The 16,943-nt window shown below is 46.9% G+C and overlaps 1 protein-coding gene across 8 annotated transcripts in view; it reads right to left on the bottom strand.

Annotated features, from left to right (window-relative positions):
* PTPRS (protein tyrosine phosphatase receptor type S) overlaps positions 1–16,943 on the bottom strand; it is a 249,092-nt gene that overhangs the window by 168,232 nt on the left and 63,917 nt on the right. Inside the window, exon 1 of one of the 8 annotated variants that reach the window (XM_024222238.3) lies at positions 12,950–12,971. The exons of the other annotated variants lie outside the window; for them this stretch is intronic. The gene's annotated coding sequence lies outside the window, so the exon portion shown is untranslated. Of the gene's footprint in view, positions 1–12,949; positions 12,972–16,943 lie in introns of those variants that run through there. 8 annotated transcript variants of the gene reach the window in all.

The following is a 16,943-nucleotide window of genomic DNA, read 5'->3' as shown; positions in this document are numbered from 1 at the left end:
CAGGGCGAATGGCCTATATTTTCAAAAGTGGCTAGTGATTTCTAAACGGTGGGGTGCCCAACCGGAGACGCCTCGAAGTGCCTGTCTGTGTTGCACTCAGAGATTGACTGCAGCACGTGTAGACAAACCAAAGCGAGCGTTGATCTAACTAGTCTGGGTACTGGCAGCAGTGACGCTGATGCGGCACAGGCTAGCTGCTGGAGTACAAATCTGCCCGGGAGCCTGAGTACACACACAGGTGGCTAACCCATGTTGTAGCAGCTTCACTGCTATTGTTACTCGCGTATGTCTACAGGTACTGCAGTCACACCCCTAGCTGCAGCGTAGACAGCCAAAGTGGCCTGATTTTAAAAAAAAAAATGCAGAGCATCCATCCTCTGAAAATCAGGCCTCTTCAAAGCATCTCAGATTGGGCTCCCCAAAAATCATCCAGCCACTTTTGAAAGTACAAACCGACGGGCTGTGTGTGCACATCCTCTGCGCCTGTAAAGCACTGCGTGCCATAAATTCCAATTCGGTTTTCAAGTCCTTTTGGTCTTCATTGATCAGAGCAAAAGGTTTTTGGGGGGGAGGGGGGAGGAGCTGGTTCCTGTATTTGTCAGTTTGCCCATGTACACAATGAAGAAGACAACAAATTTCCAACTAAGACATTTTACCATGGGTGCAGATTTGTAAATCATATTTCCCCCCCCAAAGGTGATAGTAACAGAAGCAAGGAAAAAACAAACCATGAAATAGAAGTTTCGAGTTGACAGCCTACCTTTGAACAGTTTTCAAAGACTGTCATGCAACTGTTTTTCTATTTGATTTTATTTTTTAAAATATCTACACTATATTCCTCAAAGTATCAAAAGACTCTACCATTTAGAAGTTCTTCTCTGAAGTGTTTCTAGGAGAGAATGCTCCTGGGTCACATGCTGTCAGCAGCCACCTGACAAGAATTTCTGATGTCCATGTTTGGGACCTATGCTTTTCTGGCCATCCCTCTTGCAGCATGAGCCAGAGGCAGTGTTGTCTAGTGAATATGGCACTGGAATGGGACTCAGGAGACCTGAGAGGTCTACTCACGGCTCTGCTACTGACCGGTCCTGGGCAAGACACTTCATGTCTCCATTTCGTGTAGATAGCAAGTGTTTCGGGGCACAGATAATCTCTCACTACGTATACGGTTGGGGCCATAAGAATAATAAAAATTATATTTTCAGTCCTCTCCACCTCCACAGCCACAAGACATTTAAGCAAGTGTAGCTCGAGTGGATGACCAGAAACCCTTCCATAATGATCTCTGTTATTTATCAATGCTGGAGTTATTGGACGCCTCCCCATTGCTGGAGGCACCATAAATTAACAATGCACCACAGGAACAGACCTCAAACCAAAAGCCAGCTGCCAAGCAAGAGTCCAGTGGGGAACCTTTAAATAACACACACACACACCCCCCCCAGAAGAACAAAACAACGTGTGTCATTGAACCTAGGACATTTCTCCAACGCAAACGTGAGTCACTCAAATTTCAGGAGGAGAATTTACACACACAAGACTGAGGAAATTCAGACACAAAGCAAACGGCTCCACCTTAACTGCCAAATGCCACGGCCAACGTGGCCAAACAGCCGCCGCCTCCTTTGACGCAGCCAGATACATCCTGGCATTGCTTAGCAAATAGCTCCGAGTGCACAACACCCCTTCTCCACCAACGCACCATCCGCAAGTCAGACTGCAAGATAGATCGCAGAACGGGAAGATCCCAGCACCTGGCGGCACAGGTCACTCAGGACAGGGGTAATTCCAGCAGGAAGCCTGATATTAGGGATCCAGATTGCCCCAAGGCAGCATTCTGGACGGCTGGATCTCTTCAATACCAGCAGAGAACTGGGACGAAGGCCGGGTCTATACCTAAAACCTTGGTTAACCTAGCGATGTAGCTGAGGAGTGTGAAAAATTGAGCCCCTTCTGACAACAAAAATGACTACACGACCTCAGGAGTGGGGGGGATGAGCCTGTCCGAGCCCTGCCACCCCAGGCGGGAGGGCCAAAACCAAAGGGCTTCAGCCCCAGGCGAGGGGCCTGTAACTTGAGCCCCGCCACCCAGGGCCGAAGCCCTTGGGCTTCGGCCCTGGGCAGTGGGGCTCAGACTTCGGCCCAGGGCCCTAGCAAGTCTAATGTCAGCCCTGGGTGGCGGGGCTCAGGTTACAGGCCCCCCGCCTGGGGCTGAAGCCCTTTGGTTAATGGTGACACCATTAAAGTGGGGTTCCGACCCACAGTTTGAGAACCGCTGAGTTAAGTCAATCTGAGCCCAGTCGTAGACCCTGTTAGGTCCACAGAAGCTTCTGTCAACCTAGCGACCTCCCCTCGGATGGAAAACCCCCTTCCGACGCTGTAGCAAGTGTCTACGCGCCGTAGCTGTGGCATCGGTAGTGTAGACGTAACAGCAACACACTCAGAATGACTCCGTCTCTAATGAACTCCTCTATCATCTGGTATTCGGGACACAAACCACCCATCCTGATTGGCTGATTAAACTGCTGATCAAGACATCCATCATCTTCTCTCATCTCCACCTCCCAGTACGGTGCTCCCATAGGGATCAGGAAGACAGCAGCTTACTGATAACTTTCTCATTACAAATGAACAGGTAAAACCAAGACAGATATCAGCGACCACGCCAGACGGTGTGTCTGGAACCTGCTCCCATGATCTGTAGCTAATGCAGGATCCCCTCCAATGTAGCAATTCCCTGCATTAATAACTTGAGATAGGCCCAAGTTAAAACCCCCATCGAAACCAACCTGGATTCCAGGGCAGTTCAGATCAGGACTCTACAGCTCCAACCTTAGCTAGACTGAGACAAGAAGAGGGGAAGAGAAAAGAAAATGTTTAGACAGAGCAGGGAAGAGACAAAGCCAAATGAGGGCCAAGGGCCATTGGATCATGGGCGGGCTTTGCAGTCTCACAGACTGAGATAGAGTCTCGGGTAAGTCACATAAGTATGTCTACACTGCAGTTGGTGCGTACCTCTCAGCCTGGGTAGACACATACGCGCGCTCTCTGCTCCAGCAAGTACACTAAGCATAGCAGTGCAAACGCTGCTGCACCGGCTAGCCACCAGAGCCCAACCTCTCCTGGCCCCCAGGGTCCACACGTCCGTGGCTAGCCCGTGTCGCCAGGGCATACGGCTATTTTTAAGCGCACTAGGTCTGCTCAAACGAGCATGAATCGGTCTACCTGGGCTGCAAGGCAGACATACCCCTGGTGGCCAGACCAAGAAGCGTGGGAAGGGAAAGAAAAAGGCATGGTTGCTTTCCCGCTGCCGCCCAAAACACAGTATTTAAAACAACCCCTGCTCCAATACCACCTTCCCAATCCTGGAAAGCACATCAACTCCTCCCCCATCACCCTCAACAGAACAAGAGAACTCTGCCTCCTTCTGCCCACCAACACACATGGTCCCCGTCATCACCAGAAAGCTGCCACAGCAGCATATCAATGTCGTCCCTGCTCCCCAGCCTTATCCTTATGCTCAGATTCTCCCATGGCTGGCGTTAAGAGCTGCAAGGGGTCCTTTAACTCTCCCGCTCCAGCATGGATCCTCCTAACCCAATACTTCCCTTTGATAGGAAGATTCCATCCAAACATAAAGGGAAGGAAAAAAGCTCCACCTTTAAACAACCAACCCCCAGCCTAACTCTGAGAAGCTCCATTCCCCTCCCTCGGCCCTTAGCAGGGTATCAAAGTCCAGGATTCAGATGCCCGATCTGACATCACAGCCTGACCCCTCGCTCATCAAGGCATCAAACTGGGGCCATGCTGGCAGCATCAGCTTCGCAGAATACCTCCGAGGTTCAGAACGGCCTCGGAAACACCCCAGGGACCAGCGTACGGGTGAAAGGAAGGGCCACAGGCAAGAGAAGTGAACAGCAATGGAAAGAGACCCCACAGAAATGGGTGGAGATGCCAACCAGCCAGATCATTACAAGTGGCCTTTTGCAAGTAAAGAACATTAGTTCCAGTGTTTATCGCCTTCTCTGTGCTGAGTAAAGGCAGCATCATAAACACTGTGGCAGTGTTAACGAGGCAAAAGACAGAACTGTAAAGAGTTTCATGGCAACCACCATATGGCTCCCATCTGGGAAAGATGAGGAGATGGGAGCCACTAAGCGGGAAATAATGCTATTGTCTGGAATCCCAAAGCAATTAAGGATCCCAGTGAAATTTCAATTGCTCACTATGTCAAGGATGCTCTTGGTCTGCACCTAAATCCTGGGTGCACTTAGGGCCAGATCCGAAACCTACCAATATTATTTGGAATCTTTCCACTGACCTCAACTGGCTCTTGGATCAAGCCCAAACCAGCCAACACATCCAACTAGAGTCAAATGGCTTCCCATCTCCATTTCCTGCCATATGCTACCAGACACCAGAAGTGGAAGGGTTACCCACACTGCTAAATTCCACCTCCAGCTTCACTCCGCATCCCACGGCCTGTCTACATAATAAAGTCAGCATGTGTGCAACTGCACTGACAATGGTGCAAACCCCTAGCGTAAATGCACTGGGATGGTGCAAAGCAGGGCTTGCACCGTTCTGATGTACACCAGTACTGGACCTTGAGACGGGTGCAACTAGCTAATTGCACAGGGCTGAAAAGTCAAATGGGGCAAATGTGTTTTGTTGGACAATGACTGTGAAGATCTGTGTTATCCCCAAAGAGCTCTTGCCTGGTTTGAAACAGTTATTAGTTAATGATGACCAGCTACTGCATGTTATTAGGACAGAAATATGCATAAAAACAGACCTTGTTTTACAAGGACAATTCCCTGCAGTTTAAACACCTACTGCGGCAAATAAATGTATTAGACAGAATGAATACCCGGTGATCCTGCCCTCTCCTCCCAGATGAGATCCTGCCAATCACCCTGCAATATTTAGCAGAGACTGCATAAAGTAAAAGGATGCTCTCCGGCCCTTCCCTCCTCCAGCTCGCTGGAGGGACATTTTCCTTTGGGGGCTTTGGCTGCCATCTGGATTATTATTATTTCTCCATTTGGAGGGGTGGGGGTGGGAGAAGCATCCAAGAAAGAAGGCGCTAGAGCACATGGCAAGGCTAATCCACAGAGCGTTCCAATTAGTGCTGGCAGATCTGTCCTCTGACCCAGCATCAGCTAATCCTCGACCTCCCTGTCCCAAGGATGGGCCAGTTGATTAACGCTCGGCGGAAGGATGGAGACCCACAGCGCACTGCTTGGCTTCTCCAGGGTCTGACTATCCAAGGAGCTCTCTCAGGGTCAGGGAGAAAAACTGGCGCTAAAGGGGAATCAGATCAAGCGAGTTGGGAGAGTGCCCTGTCTAGACCTCTTCTGTACCAGCACCACTCACTGCACTGCCCACCAGAACTCACTGCCCCACCAAAGGCCGGAGAGGCGAGGTTGGGCACCCAGAATATTCTACCTCACTGGGCTCCCTCAGCTGGGGCCAGGCCCAAAATCTTCACTGGCCCAACTGACCAACCTTCAGAACCAGCCCAACTCAGCGCGGACTCAGACTCGAGCCATGTAGGGAAGGCAAGGCAAAGCTATTCCTCTGAGGCCAATGAGCCTTCAGGCTGACGGCCAGAGGTATCACGGAAATCGATGGGGGCTGAGTCACAAGGAGACCTCAAGTCTGCCTGACAAATCAATCCTACTCATCGCTCCTTCCTCCATAGCTGTGGAATCTGTGCAAGGCTGGGTTGGTGGTGGTGGTGGAGAGAGAGGGGGGACCTTTCGGGGACAGACAGCAAGCCAGGCGTTCCTTAAACAGAGAGAGGAGCAGGACTGAATAGGAACTGGCCTTTTCCACACAGCCTCCTCCCTCTGAAACATCCTGAGGAAGGTGGTTATGTCCTACAAACTGGAAGGTGGTGCTGAAGTGGTATTATATTCTATATTTAAGCTAGGCAGAATTTGATTTTTAAAAAATAATTTTGATGGCCAATATCAATGTTCATTTCCATGCATTTTTTTTTTAATTTTTATTGATTAAAAAGTTTACAGTTGCAGGAAATTAGTGTGCGTGGGGCTCAAACAATTATCCGATGACAGCAGATGCTCAGATTCCAAAAAAGTTAACGTTCTATAACTGTTAAAACACAAATGGTCAACATCACATGTCAAAACGGACAAATGCCTCAATCAACAAACCATACCTGTTTTTACTAGTCAGTCACTAGCCCATTTGTAACAAGCCCAATTCAAAGTCTAAATCACTGGATTTGGACTTTAACAAGTTCTCAAGCGGCATTTTTCTAACTTTGCCTATCTGTAAGTTTTGATTATTATCGATGGAAATATTAGTTTGTTAGTCTGAGTATGGTGAAATCAATAAAAATCTATTCCCTTCCAAGCCTAGTTATACTCAGGCTGAAATTTTTCAGGAGGAACCTAAGGGAGCCCAGCTATTTAATTTCAGTGGGATTTGGGTGGTTAACCCCTGCGGCCCCTTTGGGAATCCCATCCTATTTCCCAAATTCGAGTGTTTCCTGCAAAGAAAAAGAGAGGAAATAAGAGGTCTCAGCTTGGTGGAAAGCCAATAGTGGTGGCTTTAGAACTGGTGTAAAAAAATGACCGTTCTCCACAGCTTGTTGTAGTCGTGTCGGTCCCAGGATATTAGAGAGACAAGGTGGGTGAGACCTGAAGAAGAGCTCTGTGTAACGTGAAAGCTTGTCTCTCATCCACAGAAGTTGGTCCAATACAAGATATTCCCTCATCCGCCTGTCTGTTCTACACAGCAATAGGCCCACGTGCCATGAAAGAACCAAGGAAGAGGGACTGGACCAACCCAGTTGACTGCAGTTGGGGACTGTGGAGGACAGCTAGGAAGACTGGCACCGAAGCAGCTGAGAAGGTTACAAATACCACTAACCAAGAGCAAATGACTCTAGGGACCAGGGGAGGCACAAGAGAGGCAGCCAGCCAGGAAAAGGCAAATGAAGTCACCCAACCCCTCCAGAAAGGGAGCGCCACAAAATTCCAAGGAGGAAAGCAGCATCAGGATGCAGGAGGGTTCATGAGCCCACAAGGCTACCATGACCCACGGAGCAGCCCCACGGGTGACTGCTTTCCAGCGTACTCAGAGCACCACCCCAGTGGTCTCTTCTGCAGCACAAGCTACAAACTGACACAGGCCACAGCCACAGGGCACGCCAATCCTGAGGCACAGCAGCTTTCCAGCAGAATTGGACACAGCTCCCTCTAGTCTCAAAGTCCAGTGGCTCCTTTCAAAATGGGGAATCAGCCGCACTTGGCAATCTATGGAGGGAGGAGGGTGTTAAATGTCCAAATGCAGAACATGGACGACAGGCGGATGGAAGGTGCTGCCTCTGCTGGTCTTGCGGAACCTGAATGTGTTAACCTTTGTGCCTTGGTGCAAGGCTCACCTGTTGGTTCAGGCTGTTAAGAACGGCCATACTGGGTCCATCTAGCCTAGTATCCGGTCTTCCAACAGTGGCCAATGCCAGATGCTTTAGAGGGAATGAACAGAACAGGCAATCATCAAGTTATTCATCCCCCGTCTCCCATTCCCAGCTCCTGGCAAACAGAGGCTAGGGACACCATCCCTGCCAATAGCCACTGATGGACCTATCCACCATGAATTTATCTAGTTCTTTTTTGAACCCTGTTATAGTCTTAGCCTTCATAACATCATCTGGCAAGGAGTTCCACAGGTGAACTCTGTGTGGTATGAAAAAATACTGCCTTTTGTTTGTTTTAAGCCTGCTGCCTATTAATTTCATTTGGTGACCCCTAGTTCTTGTGTTATGAGGAGGAGTAAATAACACTTCCTTATTTACTTTCTCCATACCAGGAGGATGGGGGCGGGTTTGCATCCAGTAGCCCAGGCAGGGAATCTGGTTTGCTCAGCAGTATCTGAATCAGATACAGAGCGATGGGCACGTGTCTGCACATTGACCAGTAAATACACTGATAACTGGAAATTCTAGGCCAGTATTGGCAATGGCCAATGGAGCGTGGGACATCAGCAGAGCGAGAATCAATTAGAAAAAATATCAGGGTGTTCCTCTTGCTCTCCTACTAGTTTAACAGCATCTCCTCCCCCCGTCCCTCCCCCACAAATTTAGTGGTAAGCAGCAGCATGGCCCCGTGATTAAAACACCGGCCCAGCAGTCATGGCTCCCGAGTTCTAATCCCAACTCCACCACTCACTCCCCATTTGTCCTTGAGCAAGTCACTTTGCTTCAGTTTTCCCATCTGCGGAATGGAGGCGACGATAAAGTTCTACTGAACTGAGATACTGAGAGACTTAATTTGTTAAGGTTTGTAAAGTGATCTGAGCTCCTTGGAAGGAGCCGCTATAGGCATATTATTATTATTCCTATTTATTAAAAACCTGGCAGTCTAGGAACTCCGTGTCAGACAGAGTTGCTTCCTGCTTTTATAATGATTCAACAATCCCCAAGGTAGCTTCATTGTTAATACTCTCGTTATTTAAAAGCTGCACTTCTTCAGTCCCGTCCATCGGAGGATTCCCAAGTGCTTCACAGAAACGACATTCTAAGCCCAACATCATTACGTGGGGGCTGGGAGTACTAATGTCTTATGCACACTCCTAGTAACCCCCTGGCTAAAGAATGAAGCTATGTCCAGGCTGAGAGAATGTAACCTACTGGACAGTGTGCATTGCGTTATCCTCCTTCCACATCCGTTCCAGCGAGATTGTAAGTCTATTTCAGCCCCATCTGCCGAGCCTGGCTATCTCTCTAGACATCTATGATACTTATCTGCCTCTCCCTGCCGCCATTACTGTAGTATCGGAGCACCTCGCAATCTTCAACACCCAAGACCTCTATGAGGTAGGGCAGTTCTATTATCCCCATTTTATTGGTGAACAACTGAGGCCAGGTAATTTGCCCAAAATCACAGAGGAAGTTTGTGTTGGAGCACAGAACTGAACCTGAGGCCGTGTCCACCTACGCAATATAGGTCGATGTACAGCCACTGTAGTAATCACTGCGTTTTGTCATGTCCACGCTACCCTCCTCCTGTCAGTGGTGCGCGTCCTCACCAGAAGCACTTGCAATGGCTGGCTTGCAGCCCAGGCTGTCAGCGCGGCGTCCAGCTGGGAGCTCGGTGCGGAGCCGACAGGCGATGTAAGTAACACGGTGTCTACACAGACACTGCGTCACCCTAACTACATCGACCTGAGCGCTACTTCTCTCGTGGAGGTGGCATTATTCGGTCAGTGTAGTGGGAGCAATGCGGTAGCGTAGACACTTACAGAGTTAGGTCGACCTAACTCTACAGTGCAGACCTGGCCTGAGTCTCTCGAGTCCCAGACTAACACCACAGCCACTGGACTGTCCCTCCTTTTTTAGCTCAACCTGTAGCAGCTCACGATTTGAGCTCTGAAGGTCCCTGGTTCAATCCCGAGTGTGCCAGCCGAGACGGTGGCCATCATAACAACATGGGAGATTCCTCCAAGGGCAGATACTCAAAAAGCCAGCTCAGACCCAGAGTTCATCTAATCAATTGCCTGCAGGCACTGCCCGTCGTTGTCGAAAAGGATGGGCAGGCAGATGCAGCGGGGAGTGCAGTCCAGATGGGGGGAAACTAAAACGAAACTGACTAAGGGGAAATTGTGCTGTACACTAAGAGGATACTCTGAGAAATGAGGCGATGCCAAGGGGTTAAATACCAGCCCAAGATGGGGGGAAAGTTTAGCTGTGTTTATTAAACAAAAGGAAACCCCAGAGGGGACAAAAACCCAACGATTTTAAAAGAAAAAAATTTAGGCTTCGCCAAGGGTATTGATCAAGGCAGAAGCTCCAATGTGCAGCCTATTAACGTTTTGCAATATAAAGCTTGAAAAAGAAAAAACAAAACAAAACAAGGAAGAGCAATGCATCTTTTCCCTCCAATGTTAACAACAGCGCAACATCATCTCTGTATTGTCTCCCTGTTTTATCACCACGGTACAGCTCTGAACAGATTCCACCCCAGGGCAGAGACAAAATCATGGGGCCACGGTTTCTAATTATCCCCTCTATTCTCAGGCAAATGGTTTATTTATTAGCTCTTTGAGCTTCTCTTTCATTCATATTCAATCTGACTCCCAGCAGCGAGGGGCTCTCAACAAGGGGAAATTTATTAGGTGCTGTCGACTCTCTTCATCTTCCCAACTCTCCTCTTCCTCCCACCCCTACCATTCAGAATTATGGGTCGTCTTCATCACCGTTAATTCAATAACTTGCTGTATAATTACTCCGTAATAACACTATTATCTTAACATTTACTCAACAGCTGTGATCCCGTTACAGCACCAGGGGGGGATTCTCCAGGGGAAAGGAACCAGGAGATCCGTCTGCCTGCCAGAGAAAGAATCCTGTTAGTCCAAAACTAAACCCCACCCAGAGAATAATACGACAAAGAGACGGGGTTGGGGGGGTGGGGAGAGGACCATTCTTGCAGCTTAGGCAGAGGGTACAGACCCTCGGCAGAAAGCCAAAAGTCTAATCCACTTTATTCCTCCTTCATAAGGATTTGAAAGGTTTTGCTACACAGATAAGAGAAAGTGGAGGGTTTCTGTGCATACAGGAGACAGCAAAACTGAGGGTGCCATTTGAATAAGCAACGCTTAACCTCATCAAACCCTTTAAACGAATTGTGCAAAAATCCTGCAGCGTAATTAGGAAAACAAGGAGGGTTGGAAAAAATGTTAAGAGACCACAGAAACACATACTCTAGATCCTTGTCTTTTGCTATAAGAAATCAGATAGTTTTCCCCAAATTCCAATTCAGCCTATTAAAAAATATATATGCCAGATACAGTTTATCATAATTGACACCACTAGGAAGATTTTTTTTTTTTTAAAATCCAGAAACCATTAAAACCCCTCTTAGGCGGAATTCCAGTGTAAGAAAATGTCACCGCAAAGCATCCAGCAATTAAGCAAGGAATTACTCTAGACCCATTGACTAAAAATGAAATAACTTGTGCACCAAATGAGGCTGGGAACATACTATCAAGTATCAAATGCTTAAACTCTAACCTTGACTAGTGAGGCAAAAATTCTATCCACAAGCCTTAGCTAATGCTTATGAAGCGCTCTGGGGGTTGGCAGCTTTCATTTCGCTGCTGCTGCTGTGATTTTATTGTGATATTTATACAAACACGCATACTGCATATTTACGCACAAATGCTCCTGGGTGCTCAATAGAAGCAGCAAGTTACTAAGCGGCTTCCGAAACCTGCAAGATTCTAAAGTCTACAAGGTGAGGTCAGGTTCACGCAGCTATCAGAGCCCGAAATCACATACACCACTGAATGAGAATACCGGCATTAAAGAATGTTTCACGCAATAATGTATCTGTTTCATACACATGCTACAGCAAAAGGGTAAACACACTCTATTGTGATTGATTAGCCATCGTGTAATACAAGGCCATAATTCCATCAAACCATCAAAGCGATTTGGCAATTATATTAATCATGAGAAGGGAGCAAGAAAGGTTTGCCGTTAGAACCTCAAAATAGAATTTCCTCGTATTATATTGCTGCATATTGGTTTTGTTTTTAATAATATAAAGTCAGATTATTTCTGCTTCAAATTTGCTTACATGCCACGGTCATATACCAAATCACTGGTTAGCGCTGATGACAGATCACATCAACATTAATAAGACATTTTATGCTGTCTCCTGCTCCACAGGAAATTTCAGAAGCAAACGGAGAGTGAATGCACGCGGCATGATGAAATTCACATCCTGAACCACGTACCAAACCCCTTATAATAGCTGAACCTCAATAATCTATACACTTCATAATCCGCACAAAAGATACGCCCTTCCACTTGTCAGCCAAGATATGATAGCGTATGTCACAGTGAGGTCTCAGTTCAACTAAGGTTTCATTTTTTAAGAACATATGCTATTTACACACACACACACACACACACACACACACACACACAATACATTAACCCTGAAATAATATCATAATATACTTAAACCTAAAATAAATGAATAAAGCACATTTTGCGATGCATTATTGTGGCTGTATTGAGTTTCTGCACCTATTTATTTGGACTGTATACAAGGGATAGACACACAGTCTAGGCACCCTTGACAAACTGCTACACTTGGAGGTTTAAATTAAGACAACCTAGCACAAATTTCCCCCCTTCTCTACATTTACAATCCCCATCACCCCTCATTTTCAAACGCTGTGGGGAGATGATGTTGAGACCTTGCAACATTCCCTGAAGCACATCAGATCCAGGCTGTTTCAGTCCCAAGTCCAGAGCAAACCCCAAAGCTGGGGGGGGCCCTCACACAGAACAGCCAGCCAGCAGTCTCATGTTTATGTCAATAAGGTTCCAGGCTGAACTCATCTGCTTAACTCAGCTGTGGCAGAACAGCATGGGGGAGAGAGGCAGTCTCCAAGGAAGTCTCAATTTGTGCAGTAAGGATAAAATCGTGGCCCCATGGAAGTCCACGGCAAAATCTCCATTGACTTCACCTTAAGGCTGCACTGCAGCTGGAGGGGTTCTTGCCAGCTCAGGTTAACATACTCACAACTAGCTCTGTTCAAGCTCACAGGCTAAAATCAGCAATGCAGCCGCAAGATGGACTAGCCAACACAAGCACGGACCTAGGGTTTCAGATGGGGTTTTACTTGCACCCCAGGTCAGTATAGTGCTTAAGCAGGTGACTAGCCCCCACTGAAGTCACGGAGATTACTCTCATGCTTAAATCTAGAGACACGTGTAAGTACCTCGCCGAATAAATTCTCAAAAATTCAGCCACTCCCAATGTGCCTTCTAGCTTTTAAGGACACATTTGTAATGTTCAGCTGCGTATTAAAAATACATCCAAGATAAACTGAAGATACCAGTGTGGTGTGTTTGGTGTAGTGAAAATAACCTGATGCCACAGTGCAACGCTTGGGTTCTTACCTTGCTGTTTGCTGGTACTGTAAACTATCACACACTAAAAAAAAAAAAAAAAAGTTTGTTCAATGCTCCATAAACTTTAGTGCATTACAGAAATATATTGAACTGAGAATTTTATTCAGCCAGCTACAGAACTGTACTTCGTAATAGGGAGAGAGCAGTCAATCTCCCGTTCGTCTGCAGAAACTACAGGCATGTTTTAATTGCTATAGTCCTCATTATCAAAAAACAGTGAAATTAGTCATAAAGGTGGATTTAAGAACTCTCGGGAGGGGGAGGGTCAAGTCCTCTTCTACATGACAGGGTGATATCTACACACTCTGAGGATACTTTGTTTTGTTTAGCCTGATTTTTTTCAAGAATGCCTATGACCGCTACATTTAAAAGACACTTGAATCTAGAATGTCAGGCAGCACTACGAAGCTCTTCAAACACAAATAAAACATATACATATTCCAGAAGGCGGCTGCCATGAGAACCACACACATCTACAACAGAGGACTTTCAGAAAGCGGGAGGCACTGGAATCCATGTTTTGTGCCTTTCAGTAGAATCGTATGGGCTGAGACTTCCAAAGAAGCTTAGGAGGTTGAGACTAGGGATGGCCAGGAAACAAGAATTTCATTTAGAAAAAAAAAAAGTGAAGTTTTGACATTTGTTTTCTTTCCACATCTGGGAGTCCCAGGTTCAAGTCCCTGCTCTGCTCGGAACTGGGCCACTGCCTGTTCTGGGGTGGGTTTCTCTCTCTCTACTTCCCTACCAGAAATTCCAGCCTGGACTGTCACCTGAGAAACCTTTCAATAAGGTTTTCATTGGACCTGATACTTTTCCCAATTGAGATGTTTCAATTTCAGTGAATTAGCAATTTCTCACACACACACACACACACACCACAGAATTCCCAACCAGCTCTAGTTTAGATACATGGGTGCATTTGAAAATGTTGCCCTAGGTGACTTAGAAGCCCAATGTTCAATGACATCAAGGGTACATTTTTTCAAAAGTACCTAAAATGTCTCAGATCTGCAAAGGTATTTAGAACTCCCACTGAACCCTGCACCAATAGCAAGTTACTACACTGCTGGAGCGAGGGGGGAGCAGGGAGGGAATTGTGTCTCAGGGTACGCCTATGCTGCAACTGAAAACCCGCGGCTGGCCTGCGCCAGCTGACTCGGCTCATGGAGCTCGGGCTAAGGGGCTGTTTAATTGCGGGGTAGACATTTGGGCCAGGCTGGAGGCCCAGATCTAGGACCCTGCAAGGGGAGAGGGTCCCAGAGCTTGCAGCCTGAGCATCTACACCCCAATTAAACAGCCCCTAGCCAGAGTCCTGCGAGCCTGCAAAACCTGACAAGGGCTAGCCATGGGTTTTTAACTGCAGCGTAGACATGCCCTCAGAGTTAATAGCTCCTGGAGCGACTCCTTTGGGCGGTGCAGTTTACACACCACCTCTTGCCCACAACTGTGCATGATGCACAATCTCCAGCCGTTCTCAAACTTCATTGCACCACGACCCCCTTCTGACCACAAAAATTACTACACGACCCCAGGAGCGGGGCCCAAAGCCGGAGCCCGTCTGAGCTCCACCACCCCAGACGAGGGGGAAGAGGCAAAGCTGGAGCCCACCAACCTGTGCGGCTTCAGCTCCAGGCAGGGGGCCTGTAACCTGAGCCCCGCTGCCCAGGGTGGAAGTGGTGGGGCTCAGGCTTCGGCCCTGGGCCCCAGCAAGTCTAACACCATCCCTGGCGACCCCATTAAAACGGGGTCCCGACCCACAGTTTGAGAACTTCTGATTTCTAGCCCATACGATCCATATCGGTACATAGCCCAGGCACCTCTTATGAAATAAGCATTTCAATCCACCCAAGTAGTTTGGCTCTATGGCTCTGTGCCCATTCAGGGATTCGCACTGGCACACGCATCTAGCCACGCTCCTCTTTCTGTAAACAAAGAAATGGGCTAGTGGCAATGCAATACGAGTCCTCCCTCACGGAGAGCCTGGTACTACACCCATCGAACATACCAGGCCAGATCTGACAAATGGTCCAGAAGCCTTTCTCCACAAGGCAGGGGGAAGAGGCTTCACAAAAAGGGGCAAGAAACCCTGTTGGAATGGTCTGTCCATAGGGGAGTTTCTTCCTGACTCCAAACAGCTAATGCTTATGTGAAACCCTGAAGCAGGAGGGGCTCAATTCTGCCAAGGACTGAGCCCCGTCTTCACTGGGAATCAAGGGAGTTCTGGTTCTCAGGCACCTTGCACCATTCAGGGCCCAAGACACCAGTTCAAATCCATTCCGTGGCAACAAGTCATTCCCATGAGATAGCTGTTTGGTGGCCTACATGCAATGAATCGGTGGCTTCAGAGCCATTCCTAACGAGGTGGGGAAAAAGCTCAAGCCATCATCGGCAGTCTCAGCGGAGCCCAAAGACTGAATGGGCTCTGGAGAATGAACTCCCCTCCCACACAATGGAGGACCCTCCAGTGCAGGGTTAAAGCATACAAACAATGCAGCATAGGGTAGTCCATCCTGCTGTTACCAACAGCGCCTGTCCTAGTCTGACTCTGCTCAGGTTCCATGACCCCACCTTTCCCACACACAAGGTAATTAGAGCTGGTTAATAAAATGAAAAAAAAAAAAAAAAAAAAAGCAAAATAATCAAATTTTCTTAAGTTGTTTCATTGTGAATCTTGTAAAACAGAAACCATTTTTTAATTTTTGTTTTTATCCTCTTTTCTGTCACTGAGCTCAAATAAGTTAACCCCACTTTTTAAATTTTTCCCTTTGCTACCCTAACATTTCAAACCTTTGCCAACTTTTTCAAAATATACAGGATGGCAGAATTACCGATTTTTGTTTCTCCTTCTGTTATACTATAACTAACACGTATTCTATAATTCTTTGCAATTCTCCAATAGAGAAAGTCTAAAAAGTTTAAGTGGCAAAAGGAAAAAAGAAAAAAGTAAAATAATCCAGACACCATCCATTCCGTTTCATTCAGTAGCAAAAAGAGGGAGACCCCCCCTCCCCCAAATGAGCAAACAAAACCTCACAGATTTAAACATTTTGGTTTAAAATGAAAAACAAAGCAAAAATTAAATAAACTAAAAGCTTCTCATGAAAATGGATCGGTTTCAGAAAAGGTCATTCAAAGTTGTGAATTAAAAATTTTGACCCGCTCTACTAAAAACCTCACTTTTTAAAAAATGAGTGAAACCAACCTTTGATATGCATAGTACCTTATTCACTATACAATCACAAATGCAAATTTCAGCTGCTGGCATCACAGCCTAGTACATTTACCCTTGTACAGCACATGCCTCTCAACTGTCCCTCACATTTTGAATACGTCTCACATGCATCTGACGAAGTCAGTATTCACCCACGAAAGCTTATGCTCCAATACATCTGTTAGTTTTAAAGGTGCCACAGGACTCTCTGTTGCTTTTTACAGATCCAGACTAACACGGCTACCCCTCTGATATTTTGAGATACATCATTCGTTTTAGTCCCAGTTTCCTGCACAAATTTCATACCCTGTCGTCATTGTCCCCCTCCCCACCCAAAAAAAAGTCATTATTGGAATTTTTTTCCCAGCAGAAACAATAATGAAGCTGGTCTTACAGAAAGAACTATTTACACGAATGGGAAAGACTCGCAAAGCATTTTAAGTTTCCATCATGACTAATTTGTCCACCTCCTTTTGGGGGTCTTTATCACACACAGCAGGTAGAGAGGAAGAGTGCAGAGTACAGCTGTGTATGTTTCACTGTATAAAGTAAACATCTGCCTTTCAGAACATGATCAATGCTTTCTGGGGGTGTATGATTTCAGGCTATGATATATATTCCCCCCCCCCAAAAACCCATGAATCAAAGTCCCAACAGCACCTCAGAGCGCTTAATTCCCCATGGGTAGAGTTTGCAAAAGCCAGGTCGAATAGACATTACATCTTACAAGCAGTTTTTTACACAAAGGGTTGAGCCTACCACTGAGAGTGG

The sequence above is a fragment of the Terrapene carolina genome, unplaced genomic scaffold (assembly GCF_002925995.2).
Source record: "Terrapene carolina triunguis isolate 2854851 unplaced genomic scaffold, T_m_triunguis-2.0 Scaffold194, whole genome shotgun sequence".
Lineage (NCBI taxonomy): Eukaryota > Metazoa > Chordata > Testudines > Emydidae > Terrapene > Terrapene triunguis.
This window is presented reverse-complemented; position numbering and strand designations above follow the sequence as displayed.